This window comes from Tiliqua scincoides, chromosome 2 (assembly GCF_035046505.1).
Source record: "Tiliqua scincoides isolate rTilSci1 chromosome 2, rTilSci1.hap2, whole genome shotgun sequence".
Taxonomy (NCBI): Eukaryota; Metazoa; Chordata; class Lepidosauria; order Squamata; family Scincidae; genus Tiliqua; species Tiliqua scincoides.
The window spans coordinates 215,676,010-215,692,544 of NC_089822.1; the positions used below are offsets into that span (position 1 = coordinate 215,676,010).

General features: G+C 44.2%; 1 pseudogene; it reads left to right on the forward strand.

Moving 5' to 3' along the window:
* Positions 1 to 517: 517 nt before the first annotated feature.
* Positions 518 to 634, forward strand: LOC136643066 (5S ribosomal RNA; annotated as a pseudogene).
* The last annotated feature ends 15,901 nt before the right edge of the window (positions 635 to 16,535 follow it).

A 16,535-nucleotide genomic window follows, 5' to 3' on the forward strand; every position in this document is an offset into this window, starting at 1 on the left:
ACAGGAAGAATTGTTTTATGCTTTCCACTTTTCTGAACACTAGACTGGTCCATGAGCAATCTTTTCCTTGTGAGGAGAAAACTATAATTGTATGATATATATTTCTTTAGAAAAGCATACAAATTTAGCAGCAGGGAGAAAGCCAGCACCAAGACAGACAGTACAACATCCGTTTCCCTCAAATAGTACAGCTTTATAGTCCCAAAAGGTTTCCTTCTGCCCCTTTGCTGCAAAATTCAGCTTTACTTTTCCTTCCCTGGTTAGAGTGAACATTGCCAAACTGTTTCCTTTGGCTTCTCTCTGGGCAGATGAATTGTGTCCTGTGTCATCACACATCAAAGGCCATTAAACAAACACATTCACCCAATGGCGGTTCTGGCACTTTTTGCACCAGGGGCCACCCCCATCTGCCGCCCCGACACAGAAGCAATTGCAGTGATGTTATTCTTCTCCTTTCCCCCTTTTAAAAAGGGGGGGGGAGAGAAAGGAGATATCCCAGGCTCCAATTGAGCCTTTTGCTAGCAACTGTTACCCTACACATGCCCGATCTCGTCTGATCTCGGAAGCTAAGCAGGGTCAGGCCTGGTTAGTACTTGGATGGGAGACCACCTGGGAATACCGGGTGCTGTAGGCTTACACCATAGTCTTTCGAGACTGAAGGTTGCCAACCATGAGCAGCAGGAAAGACTCCATTGGAGCTTTTTCAAGGCCAGGAAGCAAGCATCGCTTCTAGTAGCTACTTCCAGGAGACAGGTGCTACTTCTAGCACCAATGGAGCTGTGCTCGCCTCATGGAAGCAGTCATTGGCAGTGGTATGAAAGGCTCTATCAGAGCTAGAAGCAGCACCCACCTACTCTGAAATCAGAGGAGGCAAGCTCCACCTCCAGCTGGCAACCCAGCCATTCTGAGGACCGCTCTCTTCTCCCGTCTCTTTAAAGGGGAGGAGAAGACAGCAGCCCTCAGAACAGCATGGAACCATTCAGACAGTGGCTGCACTCCTGAAGCCACTGTTGGCGCGGTTTCAGAGTGTGCCAAAAATCTGGTGGCAGGGGGGAGTGTGTCATGCACCCCCCCAAGCCTGGCATCCAGGACATTTGCCCCCATTGCTCCTTAGATACGCTACTGCATTCACCTGGCAAACTGTACCAATGATCCCGAGATAAGATCCTTCTGAATACCCAAAAAAGAATGAATATCCAAGGAGGATGTTTCAGGAACATGCTAGTGCTTAGAAAAGTAGGAAGCATCAAGGACAAAGCAGCATCTCTCAAACTTTTCTGAACCTGGGCCTCCTTATGAACCTCATTTTGCCTTCTTCCCCTACTTCATGCATCTCCAAACCCCGGCCCAGGGGCCAGATACGGACCGTGGCCAGCCTCTATCCGGCCCACGGCCAGCCTCTTGTCCCCTGAAAGAGAACTGAATACTCAACTGAACATGACCAGAGCTATGCTCTGATTGCATCTGGAGGGTGTTGTAAGGGTCAGAGAGTTTGAAGGAATGAGCCCATTCATTCATTTATTCACTCATCTAAGTCCCACCTCTAATTTATTTATATAAATTTTGTATTTAAATTTTTTTCTGGCCCTCAACACCATGCCAGATATTTGATGCCAACCTCCGGCCAAAATGTTTGGACACCCCTGCTCTACTCCTTCCACATAGTTGTATACATGCAGCTTACTACTGTTTGAAAAGAGCTTTGGACTGGGACATGGGGCCACTCCAACACTGAACTAGTGGATGTTTCTGGATTCTATCTTTCTTTTTTTAAAAGACTAGGACATTTCCTATGCCGCCTAAAACCACACATCTAAAAATGCCTTTAGCAGCTGTTTCTAGATGAAAGGTTTCAGCTTCTTCCAAAGCAGCCAATTGCCACCTCAGCATTGCTTCTCAGTTTTCTGACAGTATCTCTTCAGTTCATGCCAACAAAATAGTTCATGATGAGCAGGTGGATAAATGAAGACACTAACAGAAGCATGAGATATTATTATGGAAGATGTTTGAGTCCCAGACCTTGCCACTGCATTTCATTTTGCACATTGCCTTGTGATAGAAGCAAGTGCCGTCCTCCTGGTGCACCAGTGCAGCTGTCAAAGGCTGCAATCATATATACACTTACCTGGGAGTAAATCCCATTAAATGCCCTGGGGCTTACTTCTGAGTCAACATGCATAGGACTGCAATGAAATAAATAAAAGTTTCTTCTCCCAGATGATGAACAACTTTTCATGCTTAATTTGGGTCTTAAAGTGAACCACACATTTTAAGCATTTTGCTGAGGAAGGATAGATTTATATAGATGCATTCAAAATGTGCTGCTTCAGGGTCTTAATAAAATCATATTATTTCAAATATATCTCTTTCATCAGGTCCAGAGCAGAGGCTGGCATTTACAAGTAACTGTTATTTGCTCAAGAATGATTTACTTTTTGAAATGACACAAATTGCAACCATCTTTTCACTGCTAGACTATATTCCAATTTTGAAAACTTTTTACGAAGCTATTAAGACATCAAGATGATCAGTATTTATGCAAACCAATCTTTCCTTTAAATATCATTTGTGACATGTTCAATAAATAAATATATGTCCAGTTACAGAAATGGTTCAGCGGCAATACAAATGTCTAAATGTCAGCCGAGATGAATTGCATTTTATTTCAAGCAGTCCAAAGGAAATTTATTTTGCTGCCTTTTGGTATTATTTGCAAATATGACAATCATTATGAGCCAACTGCAACTAGAAATGAAATTTGCCTCACTTAAAAATGGCCTGTATGTGATGCAGCCGAGTGGGTAGTGTAACAGGAATACCATGTTGTTACCAAAAGGGCTGTTTTGGTTTAGGGGAATTAGTACACTACCCTTTTTGGAACCTCAGGATCGCAGGCTAGATAACAAGACAGCGTAATGCAGAGAAATTACCTTTTTTGCTTAAGGAGAGACTGGGGGAAAGATGACTTCTAATAAAAGATTATATTTTTATTACAAAAGCACAAAGGAAAACATAATGCACATTTCTTGGTTCTAGTACTTGAAAAGTGTACCTAGCTTTATGGTGGTTGCATGTGACATGTATTTGGTGCATCTGAGGAAATTAGGAAAAGGGAAATTTGTAGGGAAGGATTTTAGGGGTCCCTGTTCTGTTCTACCCAGTTGCTAACTAAAGATGGGGAGAGATGGGGAGAAATAGGTGGGAAAGAAAGAAGGGAAAGAGTTTCAGAACGCAAAAATAGTTCCCTGTCCTGAGGAGCAGATGGATGGGGGGTGGAGAGTCCTATGGAGGACCCTTACAACACAGATGTGTTGTGTCCTTGGAGGGGGGAGCCCAGAGAGAGCTAGCATGAGGCGAAGCCCTCTCTTAAAAGGATTTTTTGTGTGTGACTGAAATGGGCTGGGTGGTGTGCTGAGGGAGAACTGCCACCCACCAGGGTGTTCGGGGTCAGGACGTCCCTTATCAACATATCAGCAAAATTCAATGGGTCTAATGGCTGGCTTCCCTGGCTGGGGAAACTTACAATATGCTGTGATTGATTTAAACAATACAATCATAGGAGACACTTAAGCAACGATTTACTCTTTAGACTTTGCTGCTAAAGTCTTTGTTGCTGTGTGCATGGAGAGCTGGAGGTTGTGTAAACTTGTGACTTTTACCAGGGTTTTTGGAAATTGGGCCTGTGAGACGTTTGGCCTATAACCAGATATAAAATCACAACTTAAAAGGAAAAAGGGGATTTACACTTAACAATGTGACTCAATAGGTATTCAGCTGATCTACACAAATGTCATATGACCCAGTCAGGTGGCTTACATAAAGTATGTTTAAGCTTTGTCTGTGATAAGGGCATAAACCTGGTTGATATAAAATGGACATTTCAATCAAGGCTGCTGGGTTGAAACCTTTCAGGTGTGCTAAGAGAGAGACAAAAACAGTACAGTAAGCAGGCTCCCATTCTGAGGCCATTTGATGTCAGCTGCCAAGGAAGGAGATCTCCAAGGAGAACTTCACACTATATAATCTTTCTGCCTTTTACCCATAAAGTAGGGATGGGCAAACTTTCAACTTTCGGGATCCTGGACCTTTAACAATTGTATAGGAGAGAGAATTTCAGCAGGTGCAGTGCAGCTTGTCATCTGTGAGATGATAAGCTACCCCTGCTGAAATTCCTTCTAAACAATCGTTAAAGGTCCAGGATCCCGAAAGTTGAAAGTTTGTCCACCCCTGCCATAAAGTAGTCAAGGAACCTAAAAAGTAGTGTTCTGAATTGGTGTTCATATTATATGAATGGTGGGAAGAAAGAAGCCACATAAAGCACTGGCATACCTGGGAGGTTGTGGGGTGCAAATGCCCCAGGGTGCCACCTGGAGGGGATGGTGCTGCGACCCCCCTCTCCTGCTGTCCATTTTTTTTTTGTTCTTCTTAAGGTCTCTTTACAGGCCTTACAAGGCCTCCAGAAAGCCTAAAACCACAACTTCCAGTTTTTGGCCCAGTAGAAGGCCTACTGGGAGCCAGGGAGGTTGTGTGCTCTCCCGCTCTCAGAAGACCTAAAAACCTCACATCCAGTTTTCTTCTTGGTCACTTGTACCTATGCCCCCCCCCCGGTACACTACTGCTGAAAACCGAACCCTGAAGGTAAGGGTCAATGAAAGAGTTAAACCAAAGGATGAGTCAAGTGAGGTCCTTTACAGGCCTTCCTGATTAGGAGAGCCAATGGCCAGCATTGAACCAGATCAGAACTTGGGAGCCCTTATTGATATTAAAGATAATCCAGATGGCAGCTTATGAGACCGAGCAGCCAGCCAAGAATTCTTGGTTCTAGGCCTGGGTGTTGCCAACACCTGGAAAATATATATTGGGCAGGAGGTCTGATCTAGAGGGTAGAGCCTCTGTTAGCCCGAAGATAACATCAGAAGGTTGCCAGTTCAAGGACACCGGCAGCTCCCTGAACGGCTGAGAATGGCAAGACCTTGAAGCAGCTGTCAAGCCGAGCTGAGTGTTTCCACCTGCTCTTGGTGTGAGTAAGAAGCGTCTTGGCTGCCCTCCATGTGAGAGATGGAGCTGCAACCAGGAAGATCCATTCTGAAATGTGGTTGGTTCTTGAAAGAGAGAACCTCTATGATTGTAAAAATCCCCTTGAGGGATTTAGAAATGCCTGCCTATGTAAACCACCTTGAATAAAGTCAGAGGAGTAATCCAGATGACCAGAAAGGCGGTATATAAATACCTAGTTGTTGTTGTTGTTGTTGTTGTTGTTATATAATAATAATAATAATAATAATAATAATAATAATAATAATAATAATAATAATAATAATAATAATAACTTCCATATCATTTACTGTTTGTCTTGCTTCCTATGACCAAATTCCCTAGGGTCAGAGCGGCATTCAACAACTCCCAAGTTTGGACAAAGACCCACTATGGATGCCCCCATCTCCATAGGTGCAAAACACAGACACCAACAGATTTGTTATTACTATGGGTAATTTGTTATTAATGGGTAATTACTATGGGTAATTACAGGGTAATTACTATGGGTAATTTGTTATTAATGGGTGATTTCTGGATATCAATAACACGTGCATTATGGAATTAAGTTGCCAATATTTTTACTGGCTTGTGCCAGCCACTGGATGCAACGATGGAGACTCATGTCATTTCGGTTGAAGGGGATGAAATACCCAGTCAACCAAGAGGCCTGCTGAGCAGCAGTCAAGCTCTGGGATCAAAAGAACCCCCCTGGGTCCTGCATTTCTCCAACCCATTAACCAAATGATTTTAAAATTGGTTCTCTCATTACACGAACCCAGGCGTTCCCTTTAGAGAGTTGAAATTTTTCCTTTCAAATCCAATCCGGACAGTTGAATATAAAGCAAAAGCACACCGAGAGCTGTGAATATGCGAGTCTCCTGCAAAGCGCGAAGGCAAGTGAGTGAGACTATTTTTCTTCCTCTTTCATTGGTGCCACTATTTCAACTTTGTATGAGTAAAACTGGTGTTTAGCTTGGCTCTGGCGAAGTGAAATGAAATAAGCTGGCCTACCAAACAATCCCAGCTTTGTATGCACTGTAATGATTAGACTTTGTGGAAACGAAGAGAAATATGGCACTTGCTCAAGGCTCTCAGGGCAATTGGAAATTAGGATACATTGGAAAGAGAATGTTGTTCTCGAGCTGCAGCAATTAACAATTGTGGTAATAAAACATCTCCAAGTATCCCGTATGAGCCAAATTAAGGACTAATTTGCCATGGGTAAGAAAATATTTTTTCTACCTTAAGACTTTGAACTTGGTGTGTAACAGACCTGGGATGGAAAAATATAACTGAGATAGCAGATTCTATAGCTTAGGGTCATGTATCAATTGGGTTTCTGAGAGAGTAAATCAGCACTTTACCAAAGTGTACCTTTGGCTTGTCATTTAGAAAAAGTCGGGCATCCTGCTGACATGCAGAGATGCATGGAGTGTGGACACAACTCCCAATGAACACACTCTGAAGGAGGGGACTGGTCCAGCACCTATAATAGTTCTGCAAAAGAAGGAAACCCACCAGCTGGAGCTTCCCTCATCCCTGCTTGGCCAGCTGCACCTGCCACAATGCCCTCTTCTGTACAGCCCGAAAGGGGACAGTGCACAAATACAACACACACTGAGCGCTCATTTTCAGTCCTGGTTGCTTGTATGGTAGTTTATAAGCCTAACAACAACAAAGGGTTTTTGTGGCACTTTAAACGTACAGTATTTATTCTAGCATAATCCTTTGTGGACTACTGTCTGCTTTGTCAGGTGCATGATGGTCAAAGAGAGCTGATGCTTCAATCAACTGTCTTTAAGGTGCACAAGAATCTTTGTTGTTTTCATTCCCACAGAACAACACTGCCATCTCTCTGGAACTGGGACGTGTTGAGTATTACTGTCTTCTTTCAGGACATCGGTATTCTCTTTCAGATAACCCTGCAGCCCAATCCTATGCATTACAGTGACACACTACATTGTGTCACTTAACAACGGGGAATGCATTCTCTTATCCCCGTTGTCATGCGATTAGGTTGTTAAGTGAACATTCAGCACAACCTTGTGCCTTTGTTGGGTAAACAGGCACTCCCTGCCAGACACTAACAGGCTACCAGAGATAGATTGCCTTTTCTTTGCATTTAAGAGCCTCTTTGTTTTGTAAACAGGCACTCTGCTGTAGCTATGGGAGACCTGACTGCCTCATCAACAGCCTCTTTGTTGTGCTTTGACCACCCTTGTATATACGATCCATCATTAAGTGGAAGGTTGTTAAGAGACTCATGCCTGTATTTGGAAGGATGTACTGATTGCTTTCTTGTAGGTGAACTTAGCATTGCAATTTCCATTTTTGTTTGGAAACTTTTGATGTATGTGAGCGTCCTATCTTAAAAAGACAATGCAAAAACGAGCTTTTGAAATATCTTTCTGGGCTTAGTAAGCAGAAACTAGCATGGCCAAGAAGAAGTAATTTATGGGAAAGGAGTCCAAACCACATACCAAACTTCCAGATCCAAGCACTTGAAAACTTCAGGGTTTGAAATCAGAAGCCAAATTGTCCCAGACTGTTTGATTTAGCTTTTGTATTTGAATCCTGAATTTGTTCAAACCTCCCAGCCAAGCCAAGATCAGTGGTTTGGGTTCAGAGACTCATCCTAACATCTTACAATGGATCTCCGCATGTGGCTCTGTCCAAAGTATCATGACAAGGACTGGCTCATTATAAAGCAATTTACAGAGCTGATGTGGTAGAGTGTTGGCCCTCCACATGGCATTGCTTCCCTGACTTTCCATAAGCTCACTGCCTGGTTTTGGGCAAGTTACTATCCCTTGGCCTCAGTACTCATTCAGTAAAATGGGAACATTAATGATTTTATAACAGCTAGGAATTTGAATGCTAAAAGTACTACTGTCATCAAGCCTCTTGGAATTGTCATTCATATTCAGACTCATTCCCAATACGACTCATTCTTGAATCAGGTCTTCAGAGCCATTCTTAATTTTCTTTCAAACTAAGCTCTTTTCCTCTCCTGACTTGTAATTCCTGAACCCAGGAGCTGCCCCAGATGAAAGATGTTTCTTTCTATACATCCTGCTTTCCCTGAAAAAACTTTGGGCACACATTCATGGACCAAGCTCCCAGGATGTTGCACTTCTGGTTATTTCAAACAGGATGGAGCACAGCAACAAGATGGAAGTGGCTCCGAAGCTCAAGGTAAGGCAGCAGGCTCTGGACCTTGCACTCCACCTTGCCTCTCCTTGCCCACCCAGCTGCTTTCTTAAGAAGCTGGATGGGTAAGGGGGAGGAGGAAACAGTGGTAGCTTTTTGTCTTCCTCTCAGTAAGCAGATCTAGGTTTAGAGAGTTGAAGAAGCTTAGTGGGCTGTGAGTAGGAAGGGGTAGTGTACAAACATGGGGTGCAGAGACTATACAGATGCTCCCCCCAGTTTGCCACTTGACGTGGCCACTTCGGTTGGCCTCATTGCTAGGCTAGCTCTGCTTGACTCACACATTCATGTATTAAGGTTAAATTGTAAATTCTGCCTGAAGATGGCTATGCAAACATCTGCATGGGGCTGAGCCTCCAAAAAGAAAGGAGCGCGGCAGCGGCGAGAGATTGCAAAGCAGCTGAAACGGGAGATGGCGATGGTGGCGGGATGCATTTGCGATCTCGCCGCTGTCCCATTCCTTTCTCTTTGGAAGATCTCCTGGAAGAGAAGACAATGGTGATGGTGGTGGGATGTGTTCGCAGTCTTGCTGCTGACCAGTTCCTTTCTGGAACGGGGTGGCAGCAAGATTGCAAAGCTGCTGAAGCACAGGAAGCTGCTGCTGCTGCTTCTCCTATTGCTGCTATCTTGGCTGGGCCTCATGTGGTACCCCCTTTCAGCCTGGTAGCTAGGGCAGCCCACCCTGCCACCCACTTGCCACAGCACTGCTTGGAGTCATTATAAAAGAAACGACAGAGAGCCTGGATTTGAAGAGACAAACTGTTTAATTCATCCAGGGAAAAGAGATGGTGGATCAGGATTCACTCTGGGAAAATATTCTCACTTTCCACTTAGGTTTGATGGTTGTTATGTTTCTTCTAGATACTAGTACAATAAGTATTACTTATGAGATGTATTACAGATGACCGTATGGGTACTTAGATCCTACATATCCAGTTTAACCAAACTAGAACAAATCTTTGGAAGAGTTCCCGTCTCTGAAACTTATAATATCATGTTCCTATAGAAAAATAGTTTCTTGGATGCGAATGCTCTTTTTCCTTCCTGATTTTGCTTGATATATGTATGGACTATAGCAGAAGTCGAACTTTTTTGGACTAGGTTCACAGAGATCAAAAACTATTTGGCAAGCATAGGCCTTGATCTTGTGCAAGCTTGTTTCTTTTTTTAATAGTTTGGGGGAGGAGAAGAAGACAATGTGGCTTCATGAGATTTGATATCTTTAACCAATTTTAAGGGATACCCACTCTGCATTAACCTTCACAGAAAGTGAAATGACTATTGATTTGTCAATCCACTTCTCAAAGGAAAAAAACAACAACTTAATAACAACACTTAATAATTGGTTGTTCTTCCAGCCCAGAATTTAGGAGACAAAAAGCTATGCCTAGTACATCTGGGAAACTGCTTTGCAGAACCATCCTTTCTAATATAGAATCTAGAGGTTTATGTTAAGTCTAAAAAGAATTTGACTTTAACAAATAAGACAAGTTTTTTTCCCCCCTCATGAGAATGAAGAACCAGGACTTGCTTGTATCCACAATCAAGATGCAGGAATTTTAAGTTTACTGAATCTTCATAAAGAAGGAATTGCAGTGTGTTTCTGAACATCCTTTGACTTCGATCAGTCATTGTAGTTCTGTATCAGACTATGAGTTCTACTCGGCAGAGGAAACAATGAAGGAATGAATGAAGGAATTGATGTTCATCTATTCTGACATGAGAGAAAGCCAAGCTTCTCCTTCAGGTGTTGCCTGACTTTCAGTTTATTGAAATCTATTATTTCACCCCTTAAAGTATATAGAAACCAGCAGTAGCACAATTCAGAGGCTAGGCTACCACTCTAGAATAATAATGGATTCTAGGTATGATAAGGAAGTGAGGGCCCAGTCCTATCCAATTTTCCAGAGCCAGTGCAGGTGTGTCAATGGGTGTATCTCCCCTCCCAAGCCAGTGCAGGTATGCCAATGGGTGTATCTCCCCTCCTAAGCCATGGAGACCAACACAGGTCTCCTCTGTTCTGTCCCTTATCCCCAGGAGACCTTACCACATGTTCCCTTACCCTGAGGAGACCTCCAGCAGCTTCCCTGGCCCCACAGGATACAGTGGCACTGGAGACTCTTTTTTTCAAGATGGAGTCTGAAATGCGTATGAAGAGACCAGATCTCTAAAGTCTGTCCTGTGGCTATGACCTGTGTAAGCAGACATGCTGAGGATCTACTGTAAGTCAAGAAGCCTTCAAACAAGTCCAAGCAACTCCAGACTTGCTGGTTTGTAGAATGACCATCAGTAAACAAATAATTAAGGCTTCATTTACTAAACAGCCTACCCACATGCAAGGTTCCTGAGTGCCACTGGCATTCCAAGGAGGGGGGGAATGCTAAGTGTTGCAGGCACTTTACTTTTGCAGCCATGACTGGCTCTGAAGATAAAGGGGTGGGGCCGATTTACATGGAGTTCCTGCAGGATCTGCGTCCTGCTACACTTAGTGTTCCCCCTCCAGGAATGCCAGTGCTGAGTGCTCCACCAAGAGCTTGCTGAATTTGGGGTCACAACAGGGCAGAAATGGAGTCACAATTGCACCATCATCAGCCTGGTTCCTTCCTTCCACCCTCTTGAACCTAAAGAGATCTAGCTTTCTACTGAGTAATTAATTTATTCTTATTTTATATAGAAGCATAAATGTGCATGACCTGGGTAGCTTCTACTGGCTGGTAGACAGTGCTGGGGGAGAGGTAGCGGCTGTGGTGCATGTCGGCACCAACGATGTGGGCAAGTGTAGCTGGGAGGTCCTGGAGGCCAAATTTAGGCTTTTAGGCAGGAAGCTGAAAGCCAGGACCTCAAAGGTAGCGTTCTCTGAAGTGCTACCTGTTCCACGCGCAGGGCCAGCTAGGCAGGCGGAGATCAGGGGTCTCAATGCGTGGATGAGACGGTGGTGTAGGGAGGAGGGGTTTAGATTTGTTAGGCACTGGGGAACGTTTTGGGACAAGCGGGGCCTGTACAAGAGGGACGGGCTCCATTTGAACCAGAATGGAACCAGACTGCTGGCGCATAACATTAAAAAGGTGGCAGAGCAGCTTTTAAACTGATCCCTGGGGGAAGGCCGACAGGAGCCGAGGGGCATCCGGTTCGGGACTCCTCATCCCTATGGGATGAGGATGGGGAGGTTAGAGAACAACAAGACAAAGGCAGAGTAGGAGAAGAAATTGGGAAAGGTAGGGTGATGGGATGTGATAGACGGTTTGGCACAATGAGAGGATGCGGGGACAAAGGAGCGAATAAGCAGCCCATCCTGGGGCATTCCGTGTATAAATGCTTTTATGCGAATGCCCGAAGTCTACGAGCAAAGGTGGGAGAACTGGAATGTCTGGTGACAAGGGAAAATATTGACATAGTGGGCGTAACGGAAACCTGGTGGAATGCGGAGAATCAGTGGGATACCGCAATCCCGGGCTATAAACTCTACAGGAGGGACAGGCAGGGGCGTGTTGGAGGTGGGGTGGCCCTCTATGTTAAGGAAGGGATAGAATCCAGCAAAGTAGAGATTGAAGGTGGGTCCGACTCCACCGTAGAATCTCTGTGGGTTAAATTACCAAGCTTGTGCAGCGATGTAATACTGGGGGCGTGCTATCGTCCTCCAGACCAGAAATCTGATGGGGACCTTGAAATGAGGAAACAGATCAGGGAGGTGACAAGGAAGGACAGGGTTGTAATCATGGGGGACTTCAATTATCCTCATATTGACTGGGTCAATTTGTGTTCTGGTCACGATAAGGAAACCGGATTTCTTGACGTGCTAAATGACTGTGGCTTAGATCAGCTAGTCACGGAGCCCACCAGAGGACAGGTGACTCTGGATTTAATTTTGTGCGGTACGCAGGACCTGGTTAGAGATGTAAACGTTACTGAGCCATTGGGGAACAGTGATCATGCTGCGATCCGTTTTGACGTGCACGTTGGGGGAAAAATACCAGGCAAATCTCTAACAAAAACCCTTGACTTCCGACGGGCGGACTTCCCTCAAATGAGGAGGCTGGTTAGAAGGAGGTTGAAAGGGAGGGTAAAAAGAGTCCAGTCTCTCCAGAGTGCATGGAGGCTGCTTAAAACAACAGTAATAGAGGCCCAGCAGAGGTGTATACCGCAAAGAAAGAAGGGTTCCACTAAATCCAGGAGAGTGCCCGCATGGCTAACCAGCCAAGTTAGAGAGGCTGTGAAGGGCAAGGAAGCTTCCTTCCGTAAATGGAAGTCTTGCCCTAATGAAGAGAATAAAAAGGAACATAAACTGTGGCAAAAGAAATGTAAGAAGGTGATAGGGGAGGCCAAGCGAGACTATGAGGAACGCATGGCCAGCAACATTAAGGGGAATAATAAAAGCTTCTTCAAATATGTTAGAAGCAGGAAACCCGCCAGAGAAGCGGTTGGCCCTCTGGATGGTGAGGGAGGGAAAGGGGAGATAAAAGGAGACTTAGAGATGGCAGAGAAATTAAATGAGTTCTTTGCATCTGTCTTCACGGCAGAAGACCTCGGGCAGATACCGCTGCCCGAACGGCCCCTCCTGACCGAGGAGTTAAGTCAGATAGAGGTTAAAAGAGAAGATGTTTCAGACCTCATTGATAAATTAAAGATCAATAAGTCACCGGGCCCTGATGGCATACACCCAAGGGTTATTAAGGAATTGAAGAATGAAGTTGCAGATCTCTTGACTAAGGTATGCAACTTGTCCCTCAAAACGGCCACGGTGCCAGAAGATTGGAGGATAGCAAATGTCACGCCTATTTTTAAAAAGGGAAAGAGGGGGGACCCGGGAAACTATAGGCCGGTCAGCCTAACATCCATACCGGGTAAGATGGTGGAATGCCTCATCAAAGATAGGATCTCAAAACACATAGACGAACAGGCCTTGCTGAGGGAGAGTCAGCATGGCTTCTGTAAGGGTAAGTCTTGCCTCACGAACCTTATAGAATTCTTTGAAAAGGTCAACAGGCATGTGGATGCGGGAGAACCCGTGGACATTATATATCTGGACTTTCAGAAGGCGTTTGACACGGTCCCTCACCAAAGGCTACTGAAAAAACTCCACAGTCAGGGAATTAGAGGACAGGTCCTCTCGTGGATTGAGAACTGGTTGGAGGCCAGGAAGCAGAGAGTGGGTGTCAATGGGCAATTTTCACAATGGAGAGAGGTGAAAAGCGGTGTGCCCCAAGGATCTGTCCTGGGACCGGTGCTTTTCAACCTCTTCATAAATGACCTGGAGACAGGGTTGAGCAGTGAAGTGGCTAAGTTTGCAGACGACACCAAACTTTTCCGAGTGGTAAAGACCAGAAGTGATTGTGAGGAGCTCCAGAAGGATCTCTCCAGACTGGCAGAATGGGCAGCAAAATGGCAGATGCGCTTCAATGTCAGTAAGTGTAAAGTCATGCACATTGGGGCAAAAAATCAAAACTTCACATATAGGCTGATGGGTTCTGAGCTGTCTGTGACAGATCAGGAGAGAGATCTTGGGGTGGTGGTGGACAGGTCGATGAAAGTGTCGACCCAATGTGTGGCGGCAGTGAAGAAGGCCAATTCTATGCTTGGGATCATTAGGAAGGGTATTGAGAACAAAACGGTTAGTATTATAATGCCGTTGTACAAATCGATGGTAAGGCCACACCTGGAGTATTGTGTCCAGTTCTGGTCGCCGCATCTCAAGAAAGACATAGTGGAAATGGAAAAGGTGCAAAAGAGAGCGACTAAGATGATTACGGGGCTGGGGCACCTTCCTTATGAGGAAAGGCTACGGCGTTTGGGCCTCTTCAGCCTAGAAAAGAGACGCTTGAGGGGGGACATGATTGAGACATACAAAATTATGCAGGGGATGGACAGAGTGGATAGGGAGATGCTCTTTACACTCTCACATAATACCAGAACCAGGGGACATCCACTAAAATTGAGTGTTGGGCGGGTTAGGACAGACAAAAGAAAATATTTCTTTACTCAGCGCGTGGTCGGTCTGTGGAACTCCTTGCCACAGGATGTGGTGCTGGCGTCTAGCCTAGATGCCTTTAAAAGGGGATTGGACGAGTTTCTGGAGGAAAAATCCATTATGGGGTACAAGCCATGATGTGTATGCGCAACCTCCTGATTTTAGAAATGGGTTAAGTCAGAATGCCAGATGTAGGGGAGGGCACCAGGATGAGGTCTCTTGTTATCTGGTGTGCTCCCTGGGGCATTTGGTGGGCCGCTGTGAGATACAGGAAGCTGGACTAGATGGGCCTATGGCCTGATCCAGTGGGGCTGTTCTTATGTTCTTATGTTCTTATGTTCTTCTTCCTGACAAGCTGTTCAGTCAATTAATATTGAGAGGCTTGAGAGGCTTTATACTTGCTGCTGGCACAGGATTGGCCCTCCCACATCACCTGAGATGATGATGATGGGCCAGGAGGATTATGGGTGAGTTTCTCAGGTGGTGTTGCCTGTAGGTTCTCCCTCTGTCCAGCAGACCTTATGACCCTAGCAGTGCAGAGGCAGTGTCACTAGTGCACAGGACTCCTCTGTCAAGCTCTGAAGCATCTGGCACCCCTCCAGCAACCATCTGAGTCTACCATTAGTACCACGATCATGGAAATAGCTAGTCAGTGGTCGTTCCTCTAAATGTGATCCACGGCTCTTCTCTAATTTTACACCAAACATATACAAGTGCTAGAAAAACTGAAGAGGAAATATTTTCTTATATAATATTTCACATGCACATAGGCAGACACACACATTTGAATCATCTCCAGAACCAATATGGTATTCTGAAAAGCCAGTATGCTTTTCAAAGGATTTGTTTAAAGAGTAACCCTTGTAGAATTTTTTTTTAAAAGATCAAGCTTAAGCACTCCCCCATCCCAGCCTCTCAAATAATTTGCCTTTTCAACAATATCAAGTCTGAAGCACCTCTCTCACTCTGTCCCCCACCCCCAGACAGGAAATGCCTTTAGGAATCATACCTTTGTGAGCTTCCTTCGCCTGTAGAAAATGATTGTGTCGGATGTAATCTTTACATCTAAATTACAACCACCTAATGAGCAAATAATCTGCATCAGTCACAGCCTCTCTGCTGCTTGTTCCCGTGCCAGAAAGCCACGGTGATGAGATGAAGGAATTCTGTTGGTTTCTGTTACTATGGACAATATTTCCCCTGGCAAAAAAGGCTACGGGCTATAGTGGATACTGCGACACTGCAGAGCTGTGGTTGCTTGATGTCACTGGAAAAGGGAGCACTACATAATTATTTTTTTCATAATAAGCACCCACTCTGTAAAGCGTCAAATTGCTCCAAGTTAAATAAAGTCCAGTTCTCTTAAGTCTGCTGTATCTTGATCGATTGATTCATTCTTCCTGCTATATTCAAAAGTATGTTAAAACCTTAATTGTTTTTTTAATATATGGCTAGCCCTGAGGCTGTACAACCATTTCAGTGATATTCCTGGATATTATCCCGGAGCAACTGAAACCCTGTTAATGTCAGGAATTATATAAGCCTCATGCTGTTTCAGATCAGGTTTATTGCCTTTAGATTAGGGCAGTCTACCCAAGATATTTCCTTTCGCTGATTAATAATCTGCTTTGTAACAGATTCATTGATTAGATTTTGTATATTTGAGATAATGAGGGAAGCATAAAACAATTTAGAATTTAAGCTACGTTTGACAATTAAGAGGCTGTTAAAAGAAAAGGCCATATTTAATATTATTAAAGTAATATTTTAATAATGTTTAGTAAAGAGCAAAATACCCTCAAAATATCCAGTTTGCTGCCCCACCAATTACAATTACAGTGATCAATCAACCAATATTTTAATGGATTGATCAGCTGAAGTTGTCCTTGCTTCATAATACTGTTATAGTATCCACAAGAATAATTTGTATTTGTATAGAGCTTATTGAGTGTGCAAAGCACTTCACATGTATTGCCATCTTAATGTCCCTCTACATTTAAAAAAAACCCAAAGAAACCTTTCTTTCACATACAAAATTAGTTGAGCAGATAGTGTATGAATAGAATCTTGCTTTGCTAGTTATCTTTGGACAAGAAACTTTTTACATGTGGGATCATTTTGAAAGTATCCCCACCTAACTCTCATACAGTTCACTCAACCATATGCAAACAACAAATGTGTTCTGCTACTTAGATAGACCAAACCTAAGGGTCAAAGTACCCATTCATCATCATGTGCAGTAAACTGGTGTGCTTCCATCCAGAAACTGGAAAAGCTGCCATGGGGTAGATATCTCGGTTCAAACTGAGTATACAGGGAAGATCAC